The following is a 19518-nucleotide window of genomic DNA, read 5'->3' as shown; positions in this document are numbered from 1 at the left end:
GGATTACAGGCGTGAGCCACCGCGCCCGGCCTTGTTTTTTTGCTTTTTTTTTTTTTTTAAGATGGGGTTTCACCATGTTGGTCAGGCTGGTCTTGAAATCCGAACCTCAGGTGGTCTGCCCACCTTGGCCTCCGAAGTGCTTGGATTACAGGCATGAGCCGCCATGCCCGGCCAGAACAGGGATATTTTCTTACATAAGTACAGTAATCAAATTTAGGAAATTTAACCTTACTATAATACATGTACATAAAGTCCATACTCCATTTTTGCCAGTCTTCCTAATAATGCGATTTACAGCATGTATACTCCTCCAGTTCATGTCCCAGTCCAGATTCAAGTATTACTTTTAGTTATCATATACTTTTATTTTCCTTTAATATATGGAACAGTTCCTCTTTCATGGCCTTCCATTTTGAAGAAAACTGGCCAATTATTTCATTAAATAGCCCTCAATTTGGGTTTTTATAATTCAGCCTCATGATCAGACTCACATTATGCATCACCTGTTGTAGAATGCTACAGAAGTTATGTTGTGTAATTTCAAGGTATCACATTCACAAGTATGACGTTATCTTGCTGCTCACTGGTGATTTTAACTTTGATCATCCCAGAAAGATGTTTGATGTCTCCATTAAAAAGCTACTATTTCCTCCCTCTCAACTAGTAAGCATCCAAGAAAAGTTAATTTGAGATCCTGCCACAGTGGTCAGGTGGGACCACGCAGCCTCAGGCTTCAGACTTGTATGGCTGATTCCGTCTTCCATGCACACGACCACTGGACCTACATCAGCAGCCCTGGACAGGGCTCAGTCAGCGATCTTGAGTTTCTTGTGTGTGCCAGTGCTTCGCCAAACACAGCAGCCCCAGCACCAGCATGACTGAGACCCAACGCAAGTCAGGAAGCATGAAGCTGGCACTCAAAAATCAGTAGAGGAAATAGATAACATTTAAAACAAAATAAAGTAAATGCATAACTAAATTTCTAAAATGCAAATAGAAAACAATACAAAAAGAACACACTGCTCCACAGCAAAATGCACCGAAAGAACATTTAAAATGCAAAGCATACAGAGAATTAACCATAAAATAGAAACGTTACATACGGAGAATTAACCATAAAACAGAAGGGTAAGCACTACTAAACCGTGCGGTCTTATGATTATCGCTGGCAAGCCTAAACCAGTACCGTTGTGCCTCTACGAGGACTTCCTACAACTTCCTAAGAAATCTGGGTCACTGGTAAAAGAACTTGTATACCTAAAATCTCATTTTTTTCGTATACCCTGATATGTAAGGCAGGTAAAAATCACAAGCGTAGCGAAAGCGGGTGGCATATTTCCGACTTGGGGAAGGCAGCAGGGCTGCTACAGAGAAACATTCTGCTCAGTGCCTCCACTTAGAAATCGCCAGCTCCGCTCTGGTAGAAACGGAGACCGAGAAAACACCAACCTGGTGCACCGATCTCAAAACGCTGTCTCAAAACTCCCACACGAGTCCTTAACGGAGCTGGGAGTAACGCTGCTAGCACGGAATAAACAGCGGTGCAGGAACCTAGAAACAACAGGCACTCAAAAACAAACAGCGGCTCGGTGCAATCACCGTTCTGCGACGAAATACAAGGTTCGGGAAGCTCCTACTAGATACCAGCGGTGCTAGGACCCAGAAAATGACAGCACAAAGAACTTGCTGTCCCGGTAAGCAGAGAACGTTACTTTAAGCGCTAAGAATGGTGCTGCAACTGAGAAAACGCCAAGTGAGCACTATTGACAAAATTGCTGATGCTAATCCGTCACCCTGGCGTAAGCAGAGCCACCAGACAGAACACGGAACTAACTTGACGCCAGCGAGGCTGAGACCCGACTGGGCTCTCCGGCTCCTGAGAGAATGGAAGTCAAGGAACACGAAGCTGAGACACTCTTAAAATTAGTTTAAACTTTTTTAAAAGATAAAATCTAATTTTAGGCGGGGCGCGGTGTCTCACTCTTGTAATCCCAGCACTTTGGGAGGCCGAGGCGGGCGGATCACCTGAGGTCAGGAGTTCGAGACCAGTCTGGCCAACATGGTGAAACCCCGTCGCTACCAAAAATACAAAAAACTTAACCGGGCGTGGTGGCACGCGTCTGTTGTCCCAGCTACTTGGGAGGCTGAGGCAGGGGAATTGCTTGAACCAAGGAGGGGGAGGTTGCAGTGAGCGGAAATCCTGCGACTGCCCTCCAGCCTGGGCGACCGAGCGAGACTCCGACAGAAAGTTAGAAAAAGGGGTGGAGGGAGGAGAGAGAGAGAGAGAGAGAGAGAGAGAGAGAGAGAGAGAGAGAGAGAGAGAGAGATTCGAGCCTACAGGAAACCTGGAGCTGCTGAAAAATGGGTCGCAGGTCACAGGGTAACTCTGCCTTTCTAGGACGAAACAGTGACTTCCTACGACCTAGAAATCGCAGCCAGGGCCAGACCGGTGTTTGTCCTAAGTCTGGACTTTCTTGGCCTGAGAAATCACATTTTGACTATTCCTCGACTTGTACGGGGGTAGAAATGGCAGGCACCGCGGCATCGAAACCTGCTAGGACCAAGAAGTCAACTACGCGCGAAACCGCGGGGTCCTGCCACGGAGGCCTGAGCGGCGCAGCCACGACGAGGTTCTGGAGGGAGAGCCGGAGCCCGAGCGGCGGAGCTGGGAAGAGACGGCACCGGCACAGCTCCCCTGTCACCCGCCCGGAGGAGCGGCGGGCTCTCCCCCAACCCCGCCAGCGGCCGCCGCCGTGAGGAACGTCAGGCTCGGCGGAACTGCCGGAGCTTCGACCCCGAATCCCTCAGATCCGAAACCTGATCGAGAAAATGGAGGCACCAAAAAACGAGTTGTGCTGCGACGAAGGGACCTTGGCTCGGCGAAATGGCGGTGCCAGGAGCCTGCTAGTGACGCAGCCGGCGGGGTTGTGAAGGACAACATTAGTTTTGACGCCACCAACGGTGCTGTCACCAGGAAACAATCGATTATGAGAAAAAAGAGAAGTTAGGCCACCAAGAAACTCCTCAAGGCAAGTGCTGTGACAGAAAACCCTCCGGCTCCGTGCTGCTGGCGAAAAGAGCCAACAGGAACGCCGGGTGGTGCTACCGTGACGCCGGCACTAGAGGGCCTCGGATGGAGAAAGCGACGCACAGAGACCAGGAAGCTGCCCAGCACAGCTAGCAGCTACACAAGCAGAAAAGCGTCTGGTCGGCTTTCTGGGAGAAAGTGCACATCAGAAAATGGAGACTCGGTGCAGGGACCAGCGCAGCCACTGAAGGAGGTGACCCACTTGGCGGTAGTGCCAGCAAAACACACACCGCCGTTTGGACGACACCCATGGGGATGGCACGGAGAAACACGCGCTGCCACTGAAGTACATCCAGCTCCGCGCAACCAGTGGTTCTGCGATCGAGAAACCGCCAGTTGGGCTCTACTAGAAATCTCTGAAAAACAGTCCTTCCAGAGGCAGCTTTCCCACCCACGACAGACAAAGCCTTTAGAGAGCATCCAACGGTGCTGAGACCGGCCTGGGCCAGCACAAAGTACAGAGCAGTTCGAGTACCAAGAAACACCACACCCGAGGTTGGTGAAACCAACCTCGCCGCCACCGGATCCAGGTTGCTACTGGCGAAGGTGCTGCAGGCTCAGTTCGCCGATTCAGGATGCCTGGCGGGGCGGGGGAGGTTGGGAGGGAGAAGTCGGCGAAGTTGTGAAACCAGCGGCGCTTGGACCCAACGAGCACCTGCCCGTAGCAAATGCTAGTGCTGTTGCAAAAGACAACTTTTGGCGCAAAGGGCGCGAGCCCAGGAGCATTTGATAACGCAAAGGAGTGAGAAACTGCCGGTGCCAGGAAAGCAGCGGTGCAGCAACCAACTGCGCACTCGATGCCACCAAAGTACTGCCGGCCCTACCCACTCTTGATTCCCGTGTCAGTCCTCTCAAGCTTAGAGAAGTCTGTTTCCTCCCACCCCCCCACCCCCCCGCCTTAATGCATTCCTTGACCGTGACAAGCTGTTATTTTCTTATGGCCTTGGGTAAATTTTGGAGAACGGGCTTAATCCCAAGAGATATTATATTTCCGTTCGTAGAATAAAGAGAGTTACCATGTTGAAGGTAATATCACTGTTTTATTTCTTTCATAGTTTTTAGGAACAGAAACAACACATTCAGATATGAAAAACTGGCCTGGCCAAAAGGGTTCCTTTTTTTACAGGTGAGTAAGAAACGTCGCTTCTGGCAGGTCCGGGACATCAGGATATTTGGATGACGTTGACAAAAGGAGAATTCAGCACTTTAGGAGGCCGAGGCGGGTGGATCACGAGGTAAAGAGATTGAGACAATCCTGGTCAACATTGTGAAACCCCGTCTTTACTAAAAATACAAAAAAATTAGCTGGGCATGGTGGTCCGCGCCTGTAATCCCAGCTACTCAGGAGGCTGAGGCAGAAGAATTGCCTGAACCCAGGAGGCGGAGGTTGCGGTGAGCTGAGATCAAGCCAGTGCACTCCAGCCTGGGTAACAAGAGCGAAAACTCCGTCTCAAAAAACAAAAAAAAAAAAAAAAGGAGAATTCACACCAATCTATAGATATTGCAGGCAAAGTATGATAGCAAGATCTTGGTTTGGTTTCCTAGCCAGGATTTTAAAAGTCTAATTTAAGATTCCTTATGAAAAGATCCAGAAACTTAAAGAGAGCCTATGTAGTAAACCATTATTCCTGCTGCACTTGTGTAAATAATTAAGCCAATTTAAATGACACTAAATTTATTTTGTAAATAAATTATTTGATTGGGGAGGGGGCTCAAACCTGTAATCCCAGCACTTTGGGAGGCCAAGGTGGGCAGATCACCTGAGTTCAGGAGACCAGCCTGGCCAGTATGCTGAAACCCTATCTCTACTAAAAATACAAAAAGTAGCCGGATTTGGTGGCGGGCACCTGTAATCACAGCTACTCTGGAGGCTGAGGCAGGAGAATTGCTTGAACCTGGGAGGCAGAGGTTGCAGTGAGCCTAGATCACATTATTGCACTCCAGCCTGGGTGACAAGAGTGAAACTTCATCTCAAAAAAAAAAAAATTTACTCTTATTAATACTTTGATGGCTGGGCAAGGTGGCTAAGGCCTGTAATCCCAACACTTTGGGAGGCCAAGGTGGGCGGCACCTGAGATCAGGAGTCAGAGACCAGCCTGGTCAACATGCTGAAACCCTGTCTCTACTAAAAATACAAAAATTAGCCAGGCATGGTGGCAGGCACCTGTAATCCCAGCTACTTGGGAGGTTAAGGCAGGAGAATCACTTGAACCCAGGAGACAGAGATTGCAGTGAGCCAAGATCGTGCCACTACACTCCAGCCTGGGAAACAGAGAGACTCTATCCCAAAAACAACAACAACAACAACAAAAAATCATTTAATGATGTTTGATAGAAATGGGGGTGGCTCACGCCTATAATCCCAGCACTTTGGGAGGCTGAGGTGGGTGGATCATGAGGTCAGGAAATAAAGACCATCCTGGCCAACATGGTGAAACCCCATCTCTAGTAAAAAAATAAAAATAAAAATAAAAAAATAAATGAAGGTAATCATTAAAAAAAATTTTAAATTAAAACCTATAGGCTGGGTATGGTGGTTCACACCTGCAATCTCAGCACTTTGGGAGGCCGAGGCAGGCAGATCATAAAGTCAAGAAATAGAGACCATCCTAGCCAACATGGTGAAACCCCGTCTCTACTAAAAATACAAAATTTAGCTGGCCATGGGGGCACTCCGCTGTAGTCCCAGCTACTCAGGAGGCCGAGGCAGGAGAATCACTTGAACCTGAGAGGCAGAGTTTGCGGTTAGCCGAGATCGGCCACTGAACTCCAGCCTGGTAACAGGAGACTCCTTCTAAAATAATAAAAAAAATAAAAACCTATAGTGTACCTATTATTAGATTCTAGCCCATAGTTTTTGAGGTTTTATCATCTACCTGAAATCAACACTGGTTCTTTATTCCTTTGTTAACCTTAAGATCTTGCTATGGGCTGTGCGCCATGGCTAAATCCTTTAATCCCAGCATTTAGGCCAGACGTGGTGGCTCACACCTATAATCCCAGCACTCTGGGAGGCCGAGGTGGGTGGATCACGACATCAAGAGATCGAGACCATCCTGGTCAACAAGATGAAACCCCGTCTCTACTAAAAACATAAAAATTAGCTGGGCATGGTGGCATGCACCTGTAGTCCCAGCTACTTGGGAGGCTGAGGCAGGAGAATTGCTTGAACCCAGGAGGCAGAGGATGCGCTGAGCCGAGAACATGCCATTGCACTCCAGCCTGGGTAACAAGAGTGAAACTTCGTCTCAAAATAAATAAATACATACATACATACATACATACATACATACATACATACATAATCCCAGCACTTAGGGAGGCCAGGATGGAGGATTATTTAAGCCCTGAAGTTCGAGAGCAGCCTGGGTAACATGGCAAAAATCCCATCTTTAGAAAAAGTACATGGTGGCACACCACTGTGGTCAAGCTAGTTTGAAGGCTGAGGTAGAAGGATTCCTTTAACCAGGGAGGTTGAGGCTGCAGTAAACCATGTTATTGCCACTGCACTCCAGCCTGGAAGACAAAGTGAGAATCTGTCTCAAAACAAAAACAAAAAAATCTCAGAATGGCTATTTAAAGTAATGTTGCTGATTTTGTCTACCCTTCAGACTTTTAATTGCCTAAATTAAACTGCACATTTCCTGAATTCCCATAAGCTGAAGCTAGATGGTTTAACATAGACTGTGGGGATCGCTCCTGCGAAGGGCCCTTGACAGGACCTTTGCCATCTTGAGCTTGAGCCCATACACGTTTCTCCTCTTCTGGAGGTTGTTTAGCTAAGGGAAAAGAGGAAGTCTGGTTACACTGATTTTATAAACATCTATATTTGCCTCTGACATTTGCAACAGGATGGCTGCACTCAGGCTTTGTGGTCTAACAAGACATTGTGTGGTTAGATATTCTGTGCCTCCTAGTTCCTTCTCGGCACAATAACTCTAAGACTTTGTTTACCTCTGCTAACTCAATCATATTGTTTGCATATGATCCTATATGAATAGGCAAGGTTAGAATGACATTTGGAAAGGTACAGCTATACCTTGTTAACAATCTTACTTGATTGCTTAACTGATTTTAGAAAAACATGTTTAGATTTATGACCCCCTTTTGCAAATTTTATTGTCCCTTTGCTGTACACCCTATGATTAAGAGTCATACTTTCTGTACCCCTTTTATCTTGTGATTTATGTTCTTGATTTTATTTTAAGATACAATAGAATGTATGTCACTCCTTAAACACTGAAAGGTTTATAACCTGTAGTTTGCACAAATAAACTTGTTGTCTTGGCACTTGCTGTTCTGGCATTGCCTGGCAGTCCTCCAGACCCCATTCTCTATCTTTTTTTCCGTGCACTCTCTCTTCCGGGTTGAGAAGACTTGAGTGGGGTTGAGGCTCTCCACTGGTCAGAAGCCCCCCCGGCAGACGTGCCGGACACCCACAATAGACTGCAGAGAAATCACCACAACTCATGTAGGAACTACTCAGAAATTTTACCAGAATACCTTATGTAAACTGCAAACCAGAAATTCTGTCAGATTGCCACTGCCCACTCCCATTCAAACTGAAGATGCTTCAAGCATATCTAGAAATTTCTCGATTGGCTGTCCTCTGGAACCAAAACACTGAATTAATAGTTGGTTCTAACCATTGACCTTTGGTTTTCTTGGTGAAACCCCATTATAGTTGGTTCAAACCATTGACCTTTGCCTTGAGACAGTCCTGTTAAATGTTTAACTGAACTGACCTATTCTCAAGACTAAGAGACTGATTTAACGACTAATTGGATAACACAGAAACCCACATTGTGAACTGTGAAACTTCATGAACAGGTTTCCCGGTACCTTAGCAATTAAGAAAACCACAGAAGCAGGACTTTCATGACTACCACAAACACTGTGACTTTCTCTGAGGGCTGGCCATAAAAGAATTAACTGGCCAGGTGCAGTGGCTCACGCCTGTAATCCCAAAACTTTGAAAGTCCAACATCGGTGCATCACAAAGTCAAGAGATCGGGACCATCCTAGTCAACATGGTGAAACTCTGTCTCTACTAAAAACAAAAATGAAAAACATTAACAGGGTATGGTGGCGTGTGCCTGAAATCACAGGTACTCAGGAGGCTGAGGCAAAAGAATTGTCTGAACCAAAAAGGCAGACGTTGCAGCGAGCCCAGATGGCGCCATTGCACTCTAGATTGGGTAACAAGAGTGAAAACTCCATCTCCAAAAATAAATAAATAAATAAAAACACAGTATGTGACATAGGAGACCCTTGATGTTTCTTGAGGAGTTTTGTACACTTGAGCATCAAATACATATCTGGTTGTCTTCAATATATCTTAACAAGAAAGAAAGGAAAAAAGGACAAACAGAAGAAAAGAAAAGAAATAATCTTGTGACTTTGTTGCTCTTCAAACAAAATCCCTGTCTCTTCCTTTTCAGGATGATGAAGCCCCACTAGACATTACAAACAACTGCAACAAATGAATTGGCAGCATAAATAATGTCTAGAATTCAAATCTTCATAGTGAGATTCATTTCTCTTGTACACAATTTGTTGAATGTTTTTCGCAGCAGGTAACTCAAATCCAAAGATGCTGGACATTCTGTGAACGGGAGTAAGAATTGCAGTTCTGAAGGCCCCTGACTTTGGTTGTTTACGAAGTTCAATCCTGTTTATTGTGATCCTTGGTATCGTCCTCATCTGTATATTCTGATGACTCTTCCCCTGGTTTTAGGAGTCTGCCTACATCATCATATTTTTCTTTAAACTGCATTTCCCATTCTCGAGCACTCTCCATTTGTACTGCATTCAAATCTGAGAGATCATCATATTCCTCTCTAAGTGCATGTTTATCTAGGCAAAAATGTTGCCAGTCCTCTAGAGGCATCCCTCCCAGCAAATATTCCATACGGACCCGCCCGGCCTTAGAACTTGTTTCCTTTGGTCACATGGAAGACTTTTCCCACTGACCGAGAGCAGGATGAGCGGGTTGCGGGACCCGTCGTACAGGCCCAGCTGCTCCAAGCTGAAGTCCCACTTCCCAATGTGAGGCAGAGAGGCGGCGGGTGTCTCCTCGCCCGCCCCGCCCCGGACCCAGACCCCAGACCCCGCCCCCCCCCAGCGCACCCACACCCAGTAGGCCCCCAGCAGCACCAGCGCCACATTCAGCAGCATGTCCCCGCCCCCGCCGGTCAGAAGAGCCAATGCCGCGGCCGCCGCCCAGCCTCCCCCTTCCGCTGACACTCCCACGCCACCGGGGCTCTGGTGGCTGGCGTTGCTACTGCTCTCGCTGCCACTCCCCAGGGTGCCTAGCTTCACGTCCCCATCACCCGCCGCCATCATTGCCCGCCAGCCAGCAGAAACCTTTTCACATGTGAGTCCTTTTTAAAAATATTTATTTATTTTTATTTCTTTTTTTTTTTTTTAAAGACGAGGTTTCACCCTATTGGTCAGGCTGCTCTGAAACTCCCGACCTCAGGTGATCCGACCGCCTTGGCCTCCAAAGTGCTTGGATTACACGCATGAGCCACCACGCCCGGCCGTGAGTCCTAAAACTGTGAACTGGAACCCTTTCATATGTAACTTCTGAAACTGTAAACAGAGGCCATTTCACATTTGTGCCTAAAACTGTAAATCGGGGTGCTTGCATGTGTGATGCCCGAAACGGTAAAAAGAAACCGTTTCACATTTGAAACCTAAAACTGTAAACCGGAGCCCTTGCATGTGTGATGCCCGAAACGGTAAAAAGAAACCGTTTCACATTTGAGGCCTAAAACTGTAAACCGGGGACCTTGCATTTGTGATGCCTGAAATGTTAAACAAACCGTTTCACTTGTGAGGCCTAAAACTGTAAACCGGAGCCCTTTCATATGTGATGCCTGAAACGGTAAAAAGAAACCGTTTCACATTGGAAACCTAAAACTGTTAACCGGGGACCTTGCATGTGTGATGCCTGAAACTGTAGGGAGCAGTGGCCATCTTGAGCGTCTTGTGATCTTGTTGCTCAAGCTTCTGCTTCCCTTATCTAAGTTTCACGTTCTTCTTAGTCACGAGGCCAGCCTGCAGCCTCGTCTCCATGGTTTCTTACTGACGTCAGAACTCAGAGCTTCCGGCCTTTGCTTGCTTATAAGCAGCTGCTTTGTACCTAATAAACGAGACTTGATCAGATCTTTGACTTGTCTCCATTCTTCCCGTCTCCTGTCTCTCTCTCAATCCCCACTCCCTCCCTAGGGTCTCTGTTTCTCCTCCCGCGGGTCGGGACATGAAACGGTAAAAAGAAACCGTTTCACATTTGAAACCTAAAACTGTAAACCGGGGACCTTGCATGTGTGATGTCTGAAACGATATAAAGGAACCGTTTCACATTTGAAATGTAAAACTGTAAACCGGGGACCTTGCATGTGTGATGTCTGAAATGATAAAAAGGAACCGTTTCACATTTGAAACCTAAAACTGTAAACCGGAGCCCTTGCATGTGTGATGTCTGAAAAGGTATACAGAAACCGTTTCACATTGTTGCCTAAAACTGTAACCGGGGACCTTGCATGTGTGGTGCCTGAAACAATAAAGAGAAACCGTTTCACACGTGAGGCCTAAAACTGTAAACCGGGGCCCTCTTATATATGATGCCTGAAATGGTGAACAGAGTACAGTTCATGTGTGAGGCCTAAAACTGTAAACAGGAGCTCTTTCATGTATGATGCCTAAAATGTTAAACAGAAACCGTTTCACTCCTGAGGCCTAAAACTCTAAAGCGGAGCCCTTTCATATGTGATGCCTGAAACGGTAAAAAGAAACCGTTTCACATTTGTAACCTAAAACTGTAAACCGGGGACCTTGCATGTGTGATGCCTGAAACGGTAAAAAGAAACCGTTTCCCATTTGAAACCTTAAACTGTAAACCGGGGACCTTGCATGTGTGATGTCTGAAACGATAAAAAGAAACCATTTCACATTTGAAACCTAAAACTAAACCGGAACCCTTTCATATGTGATGCCTGAAACGATAAACAGAAAGCGTTTCCCATTTGTGCCTAAAAGTATAAACGAGAGACCTTGCATGTGTGATACCTGAAACGGTAAACAGAAACCGTTTCACATTTGAAACCTAAAACTGTTAAATAGGGACCTTGCATGTGTGATGCCTGAAATGGTAAAAAGAAACCCTTTTACATTTGAAACCTAAAACTGTAAACCGGAGCCCTTGCATGTGTGATACCTGAAAAGGTATACAGAAACCATTTCACATTTGTGCCTAAAACTGTAAACCGGGGACCTTTCATGTGCGGTGCCTGAAACGGTAAACAGAAACCGTTTCACAACCTGAGGCCTAAAACTCTAAACCGGAGCCCTTTCATATGTGATGCCTGAAACGGTAAACAGAAATCGTTTCCCATTTGTGCCTACAACTATAAACGAGAGACCTTGCATGTGTGATGCCTGAAACGGTAAAAAGAAACCGTCTCACATTTGAGGCCTAAAAGTGTTCACTAGAATTCTTTCGTATGTGATTCCTGAAACATTTTCTTTTCTTTCTTTTTTGAGCAGTTATCTACAGAGCACGGTTTATTTCTCCTCCGAAACACAAATTACTCATTTTTCTTAACAGACCACACGATTTTTACTGCATGTATATTTAGCATTTCTCTAGTCACAAATATAGTTTATTACTGGACTTTAGGCTCAAATGATTCATATATAATCGGTTTACGCCAGAGGACATATATTTTTGACAAACGTCTTGTGTAGAAAATGTTTTACGTAAAAACACACAAAGCATTTACCAACACTCCACAACCAGTCTTCAGCAAAGATTTGGCTGAAGAAAGTTTCCTACAAAACACTGCAAGACCAAGTAGAATGTAGTATTTCACATACTTTAGCCTCTTGTTGCAGTTAAAAGTTATGCCTTGTTTGATGGCTTCTGCATAGATCTATAAAGCGGAAGTCTTTGACTGGCGGCTTGTTAAATTTGTCTAAGTGAACTTGTCCCCAACCCAGAACCTAAGTAATCATAATGAAATCAAATAACTGATATATGTGGGGCATTTTCAACCTAAGAATAATTTAATGTCTATCAGTATAATATCTTAATGTCTTGTGTTCAATAACTACCACCTGGAGTGCTGTAATCTAGTATAATCAGTTGGCACCAAAATATAAAGTAAAAATATGTATATTTTAATATACCAATTGTTACCGGAATGATCTCAGATCTCCAGAGAATGTTCCACAAAGTGGAATTTCTTCCTAAAGTTATGCTGAATGTGGTACAATGGGTACAACTTGGTTAACCAGTGTCTGCTTTTCATTTCCAAGGTTTTCCTTATCTCGAATCAAACGCACAATCTTACAACTGCATCATAATGCACTGGCTTACAGTGTGTTATATAAAGTCCAACTCAAGCTTATTTGTTTCTTGTTTGTTTGTTTGTTTGTTTGTTTTTGAGACGGAATCTTACTCTGTCGCCAGGCTGCAGTGCAGTGGCGCAATCTCGGCTCACTGCAACCGCCGCCTGGGTTCAAGCGATTCTTCCACCTCAGCCTCCCGAGTAGCTGGGACCACAGATGCGTGCCACCACACCTGGCTAATTTTTGTATTTTTAGTAGAGACTAAAATGGGGTTTCACCATGGCCAGGATGGTCTCGATCTCTTGACCTCGTGATCCGCCCGCCTCAGCCTCTTAAAGTGCTGGGATTACAGGCGTGAGCCTCCGCGCCCGGCCTATGCTTATTTTGGTTTACTGTAGGTACTTTATTGAAATGGTACTTGTATTTTCAGTATCTGCAGAAAGAGTCCCTTCCAAGGCACTCTTACACACATTCCGACACACTCACACAGACATCCACTCCACAGTCCCATGCACCCACAGCAGTGAGATATGGAAGGTCAGACTCCTAAAATTAGGCAGCTGTAGGAGATAAGAATTGATTTGGTTTTCAATTTCTTTGAAAAGAGAAAAGCACGGGGGAATGCATTTGGCCATTACAATGCTAATTAAGTTTGTGTATATTAAATATATGGCAGTTAACACTGAATATTCCTTTTACATTCTATATATACAGAATGATATCAAGGTGTTGTGGTCAACAGAGCATTCCAACTCCAGTCTTAATGCTTGCTTGTAGTGACTTCTGAATTCATCATAGGGGCTTTCCCGAAAAATAATTCAAGTCTATGTTAAGTGAAATAAGGCACAATTAATATCGATTTGATTGAGGGGAAGAAGGGAAGGAAAGAGAAGGGATAAAAACTGGTTTCAAATGATCTTTCTACTGGGGAGCCAGTTCTGACTAAAACCCACTTGAAATTCCTTCTCTTAATTTCCAAAGATTTCTTAGAAATAAAGATATTTTCCTTTTCCCTGACAAAGCCGAAAAGAAAGCTTGGGAATTCACATTTTAATGTTTCAGCAGCCTAAACTACTCAAATTGTTGTGTATCCCCGCCGCCTCCCCTGCTCAGGTCTCCTCCCCCACCACTGGCAAAAGAAAAACACAGTATGTGACATAGGAGTCCCTTGATGTTTCTTGAGGAGATTTGTACACTTGAGTAGCAGATACACATCTGGTTGTCTTCAATATATTTCAACAAGAAAGAGAAGGGAAGGAAGGAAAGAAGGAAAAACGGAAGGAAAGAAAAGAAATAATCTTGTGACTTTGTTGCTCTTCAAAAAAATCCCTGTCTCTTTCTTTTCAGGATGATGAAGCCCCACTAGACATTACAAACAACTGCAACAAATGAATTGGCAGCATAAATAATGTCTAGAATTCAAATCTTCATAGTGAGATTCATTTCTCTTGTACACAATTTGTTGAATGTTTTTCGCAGCAGGTAACTCAAATCCAAAGATGCTGGACATTCTATGAAAGGGGAGTAAGAATTGCAGTTCTGAAGGCCCCTGACTTTGGTTGTTTACGAAGTTCAATCCTGTTTATTGTGATCCTTGGTATCGTCCTCATCTGTATATTCTGATGACTCTTCCCCTGGTTTTAGGAGTCTGCCTACATCATCATATTTTTCTTTAAACTGCATTTTCCATTCTGGAACACTCTCCATTTGTACTGCATTCAAATCTGAGAGATCATCATATTCCTCTCTAAGTGCATGTTTATCTAGGCAAAAACGTTGCCAGTCCTCTAGAGGCATCCCTCTCAGCAAATATTCCATATGGACCCGACTGGCCGTAGAACTTGTTTCCTTTGGTCACATGAAATACTTTTCCCACTGACCGAGAGCAGGATGAGCGGGTTGCGGGACCCGTTGTACTGGCGCAGCTGCTCCAAGCTGAAGTCCCACTTCCCAATGTGAGGCAGAGAGGCGGCAGGTGTCTGTTCGCCTGCCGCGCCTTGGACCCATACCCCAGACCCCACTGTCGCCAGGGCACCCACAGCCGGTAGGCCCCAGCAGCATCAGCACCAAGTTCAGCAGCATCTCCCCGCCCCCCGTCGGAAAAGCCAATGCTGTCGCCGCCCAGCCTCCCCTTTTCGCCAACGCTCCCGAGCCACTGGGGCTCTGGTGGCTGGCGTTGCTACTGCTCTTGCTGCCACTCCCCAGGGTGCCTAGCTTCACGTCCCCATCACCCGCGGGCATCACTGTCCTCCAGCCAACAGAAACCTTTTCACATGTGAGTCCTTTTTTTTAAAGTTATTTATTATTTTTATTTTTTTTTTAAAGATGGGGTTTCACAGTATTGGTCAGACTGGTCTTAAACTGCCAACCTCAGGTGATCCACCTTCCTTGGCCTCTAAAGCGCTTGGATTACAGGCATGAGCCACCACTCTGGCCATGAGTCCTAAAACTGTGAACTGGAACCCTTTAATATGTGATTTCTGAAACTGTAAGCAGAAACCGTTTCACATGTGAGTCTAAAAACTGTAATACGGCCTCTTTCATTTGTGATGCCTGAAACGTTAAATCCGTTTCACATATGAGGCCTAAAACTGAACCGGAAGCCTTTCATATGTGATTTCTGAAACTGCAAACAGAGACTGTTTCACATGTGAGTCTAAAAATTGTAAACCAGGGCCCTTTCATCTGTGATGCCTGAAACTGTACACAGAAACCTTTTCACATGTGAGTCCTAAAACTATGAACCTCAGATTCTTTTACCTGTAATATCTAAAATTTAAACCTATATAAAGGCTGAACCTGCCTTTGTTAGATCAGCTGGGCGTTGAACAAATTATCGTCCAGGCTCCTGGCCATAGTAATAAACCCCTCTTCCTCCTGCATTTGGTGTTTGAGAGATCTGTTTTTCATGGCTGCTCCTTCTACAGAGGTACTTGGCACATTTCTGGTTCGAATACCACTAAATTTGAAGAAAATAAATATTTTTCCTATTTTTTTACACATTTTATTACACTCTGCCAATGCCCTCAGCTTTTGTTGAGTTTTTCAAGTGTAAAAGTGAATGTACCATCTCACACCCACTGGGATGACTCTTATCAAAACATACAGAAGCTAAAACAGAAGATAAGTATTGGTATGTGTGTAGAGCACTTGAAAACTTTGTGAACTGTTGGCAGGAATATAAAATGGTACAACTACTATGGAAAACAGCATAACACTTCCTCCAAAAAATAAGAATAGAATTAGTATGTGATCCAGCAATTCTCCTGCTGGGGATATACACAAACATTTGAAAGCAGGCATTTGAATAGATATTTATAAACCTGTCTTCATAAAAGCACTGTTCACAAAAGCTAAAAAAAATGGAGACAACTCAAGTGTCCATCAATGGATGAATGAATAACGTTCCATTGTATGGATATATGTATGTGTACAAAATATCCATACAATTGTGATATAGCTAACTTAAGTTGGAACCTGTATACTGCCATCTTATAAAAGACAAAAATGTTTCCATTCTCCTCAAGGACTGCTAACCTTGGTTTCTGTAAATTGCTAGATCATTTGCAGGATGCAAAGAAAGGTAAAGCTGCATACCTTCTCTTATCTGCCAGAATTGCTGGCCTTTGTTTCCCAGAGTAAGCACCCCCAGATCATTCCATCCTGGCGCCAAGCAACTGAAAGTCTATGGATCCCACCCCTACCCAGACGATGTGTAAATGAATGCTAATCTTAGCATCTGTGAACCCTTAAATAACAATCAGAATGTCAAATAGTCCCCTGGCCCTCGTAAGGTCCGGAACCCCCTCACCCTCCTCTCCGCCCAGAAGGTGATTTGAATCTATTGGCCCTAGGAATTTCTGAAGCCCCTCACCCACGTCTTAACCTGGGAGGTGATTGACAGCTTTCATTCCCATCTCCACCCCCACTCCCAAGGTGGTTTTGCGGGTATAAAAAGGTCTTGTCTCTCTTCTTTCGGGGCCACGGGTTGGAGAGACGTGAGTCCTCCGTGGTCGCCGGCAATAAACCCTGTAATTTGGCATACTTTTGTTCTGGTGTTGACTTTCTGTGCTGAGTTCGATATAACACAATGGAACATTATTCAGCCTCAGAAAGGAAGGAAATTCTGACACATGCTACAACATGGATTTTTACCCAGGTTAAGTAAAGCAAGCCAGTCAAAAAGACAAACACTGCATGATTCACTTGTGCGAGGTAACTAGAGTAGATAAATTTATAGAGACAAAGTAGAATGGTGGTTTGCAAGAACTGGAGGTAGGGGGTAATAGGGAGTTTTTGTTTATGGGTATAGAGTTTCAGTTTGCTGGTTGCACTGAAATGAACTAAACTGACTCCATCTTAGAAATAAACCTGACAAGCTCCAGCTTAGCTTCGCCCTCCCTGCCATGGTCCCTGCAGATGCATTACTGGGTCATGCTGTACTCAAAGCTTTGAACCGTTGAGGTTTGGGTCACGATGTTCTCAGTACCTGTAACTGTTGTAACCTCATCCTGCTTGGCAAGTCTACCTGCTATTGTGAAAATCCCCCCTTGGTGATTGATTGTATGGAAAGTGCCCCCTGCTACCCACCTTGATAACGGTATAGAAATACTCTTAGTAACCAGCAACTATGAGAACCTCCTGCCTCCTGGTTACCAGCTTCCTCCTACTAACTTGCTTGTTCTGCTTCTGTACAATTCTGCTTCAGCTAGACTCCCCCTCTCCTCTCTTCTAGGTTAGGTATAAAAGGAAAATCACATCCCCCGTTCCCCTCTTCAGGGCTGAGAGATTTTAAGCTCGGAGCTGACTCTTGGTTGCTGACAATAAAGGACCCTTTTTTTATATATAGAGAGATGGGGTTTTACCATGTTTGCCAGGCCAGCCTCAAACTCCTGACCTCAAGCAATCCACCTGCCTTGGCCTTCTAAAGTGCTGGGATTATAAGGGTGAGCCACCGTGCCCGGCCAGTAAAGGACTGTCAGTTGGAACTCAGAGTGTGGGCTTTCCTTCTAACTTGCTCAGGTTAGAAGGAAACATTGCAAATATACTTAATGCTACTGACCTATACATTTAATAATGGTTAAAAAGGTAAATTTTTAATTTATGTTTTATTACATTAAAAAACTAATGGAAAAAACAGAATGTAGACTCTGAATTTTCAAAGAAAAGGACTGACACATTTGAATATACAAATGCTAAATATTCTTTGTTCACTTTCCCTTAAAAAAAAACACATATAATTAAATTTGAAAGCCAAAGAAAACTTGAGAAAAATATTTTAATCTTCTGACAAAAGGTTAATGTCTATAAAGAGAAAAGTTGCCTTCAAACCTATAGAAAAAATAAGCTTAGGCTCACTAAAATCAAGGAAATGCAGATTAAAACAAAAAATGTGTCCAGGCATGGTGGCTCATGCCTGTAATCCCAGCATTTAGGGTGGCTGAGGTGGGCGGATCACTAGAGGTCTGGAGTTTGAGACCAGTCCGACCAACATGGAGAAACCCCATCTCTATTAAAAATACAAAATTAGCTGGGCATGGTGACACATGCCTGTAATCCCAGCTTCTTGGGAGGCTGAGGCAGGAGAATCACTTGAACCCAGGAGGCAGAAGTTGCAGTTAGCCAGATGGTGCCATTACACTCCAGCCTGGGCAGAAAGCAAAACTCCACTTCAAAAAAAAGCACTTCTGGCTAGCAAACTATTATATATTATATTATTTTATTTTTTGAGATGGAGTGTTGTAATCATGTCACTGCACTCTAGCCTGCGTGACAGGGTGAGACTCTGTCTCTAAATAAATAAATAAGAATTCAGGCATCAGTCTGAGCCTCAGTTCAACAGATTTTTTCTTAGACCCAGGCTTCGCTGTATGCAGGGCAGTGGATTATCAGGGCTTCCACCTCTTCCATGCATTCAGACAAACAATTGCAGCAGTAAATATTTCACTTCAAACCTTCATGCTCATTAATGGGAAAAGAGTATGTGTGTGGGCCTTGCGCGGTGGCTTAAGCCTGTAATACCAGCACTTTGGGAGGCCGAGGCGGGTGGATCACGAGGTCAAAAGATCGAGACCATCCTGGTCAACATGCTAAAACCCCGTCTCTACTAAAAATACAAAATATTAGCTGGGCATTGTGGTGTGTGCCTGTAATCCCAGCTACTCAGGAGGCTGAGGCAGGAGAATTGCCTGAACCCAGGAGGCGGAGGTTGCGATGAGCTGAGATCACGCCATTGCACTCCAGCCTGGGTAACAAGAGCGAAACTCCGTCTCAAAAAAAAAAAAAAAAAGAGTATGTGTGTGTCAAGAGAGTGGAGAAGAAGGATGCCACCTTTCTGTTACCAGGAATCAACATATCAAACACTGGAATTTGTTGTTAACCTATGGTGCAAACTGCTTCAGAACTCCTAGCTTAGAGAGAAGAGGCACATAAATATACTGTTCTTGAGTGACAATACACAAAATAGAGTTGACTGTCATTTTGAACAGGTCTGATTCATTGGGTCATGCTAGCCTTAGGCAGTTGTAGCAAGTTTACTTGTATTTTCTCAGAAGCAAAAAGAAGACAACAATCAAACAAAAACTTCCAAGAAAGGTACATTTTTATTTTTAAATGACACCTGCCTTTTTCTGTTCAGCTCGTGGCTGGAGAATTTTACATGCATTCATTTCTTCTCCACTCATACACTTACTAAGTGTAGGCACTTAGTAAGTGTAGGCATTGTGCTGTATGGTAATCAAGATCCTGGAGACAAATCAATCAACAGGAAGATACCCCATCTACTATAAAGAGCCTGACACCTTTCTGGCCAGAAGCAGACAGAAAACGTGTGAGCAAATAGATAAACAGGAGTATTTTTAAATGAGAAGTATTGTCAAGAAAGTTATGCAAGTTAATTGGAAAGAATGCAACTGGGAGGGTGCTACTTTTATCTTGGGTAGTCAGAATAGAATTATCAGAGATGTGGGGGTGTCCTTCCAACTAAGATCTGAATAATGCAATGGAGGAAGCCATTCAAAATCAAAGAATGAAGTTCTCATCAACAGAGTATCTCAGGTACAAACGCTCTGTGTCTA

At 44.4% G+C, this 19518-nt stretch overlaps 2 pseudogenes across 2 annotated transcripts; both read right to left on the bottom strand.

The window, feature by feature from the left end:
- Positions 1-340: 340 nt before the first annotated feature.
- Positions 341-9445, bottom strand: LOC128931383 (membrane-associated progesterone receptor component 2 pseudogene; annotated as a pseudogene). Its single transcript, XR_013532318.1, has one exon. The product of XR_013532318.1 is annotated as a membrane-associated progesterone receptor component 2 pseudogene (transcript).
- Positions 9446-11617: 2172 nt separating this feature from the next.
- Positions 11618-15901, bottom strand: LOC100396124 (membrane-associated progesterone receptor component 2 pseudogene; annotated as a pseudogene). The gene has a single exon (XR_618050.5). The product of XR_618050.5 is annotated as a membrane-associated progesterone receptor component 2 pseudogene (transcript).
- Positions 15902-19518: the final 3617 nt, after the last annotated feature.

The sequence above is a fragment of the Callithrix jacchus genome, chromosome 2, assembly GCF_049354715.1.
Source record: "Callithrix jacchus isolate 240 chromosome 2, calJac240_pri, whole genome shotgun sequence".
In the NCBI taxonomy this organism is placed as follows: Eukaryota; Metazoa; Chordata; class Mammalia; order Primates; family Cebidae; genus Callithrix; species Callithrix jacchus.
Note: the sequence above shows the minus strand (reverse complement) of the source record. Positions and strands in the feature narration are given on the sequence as shown.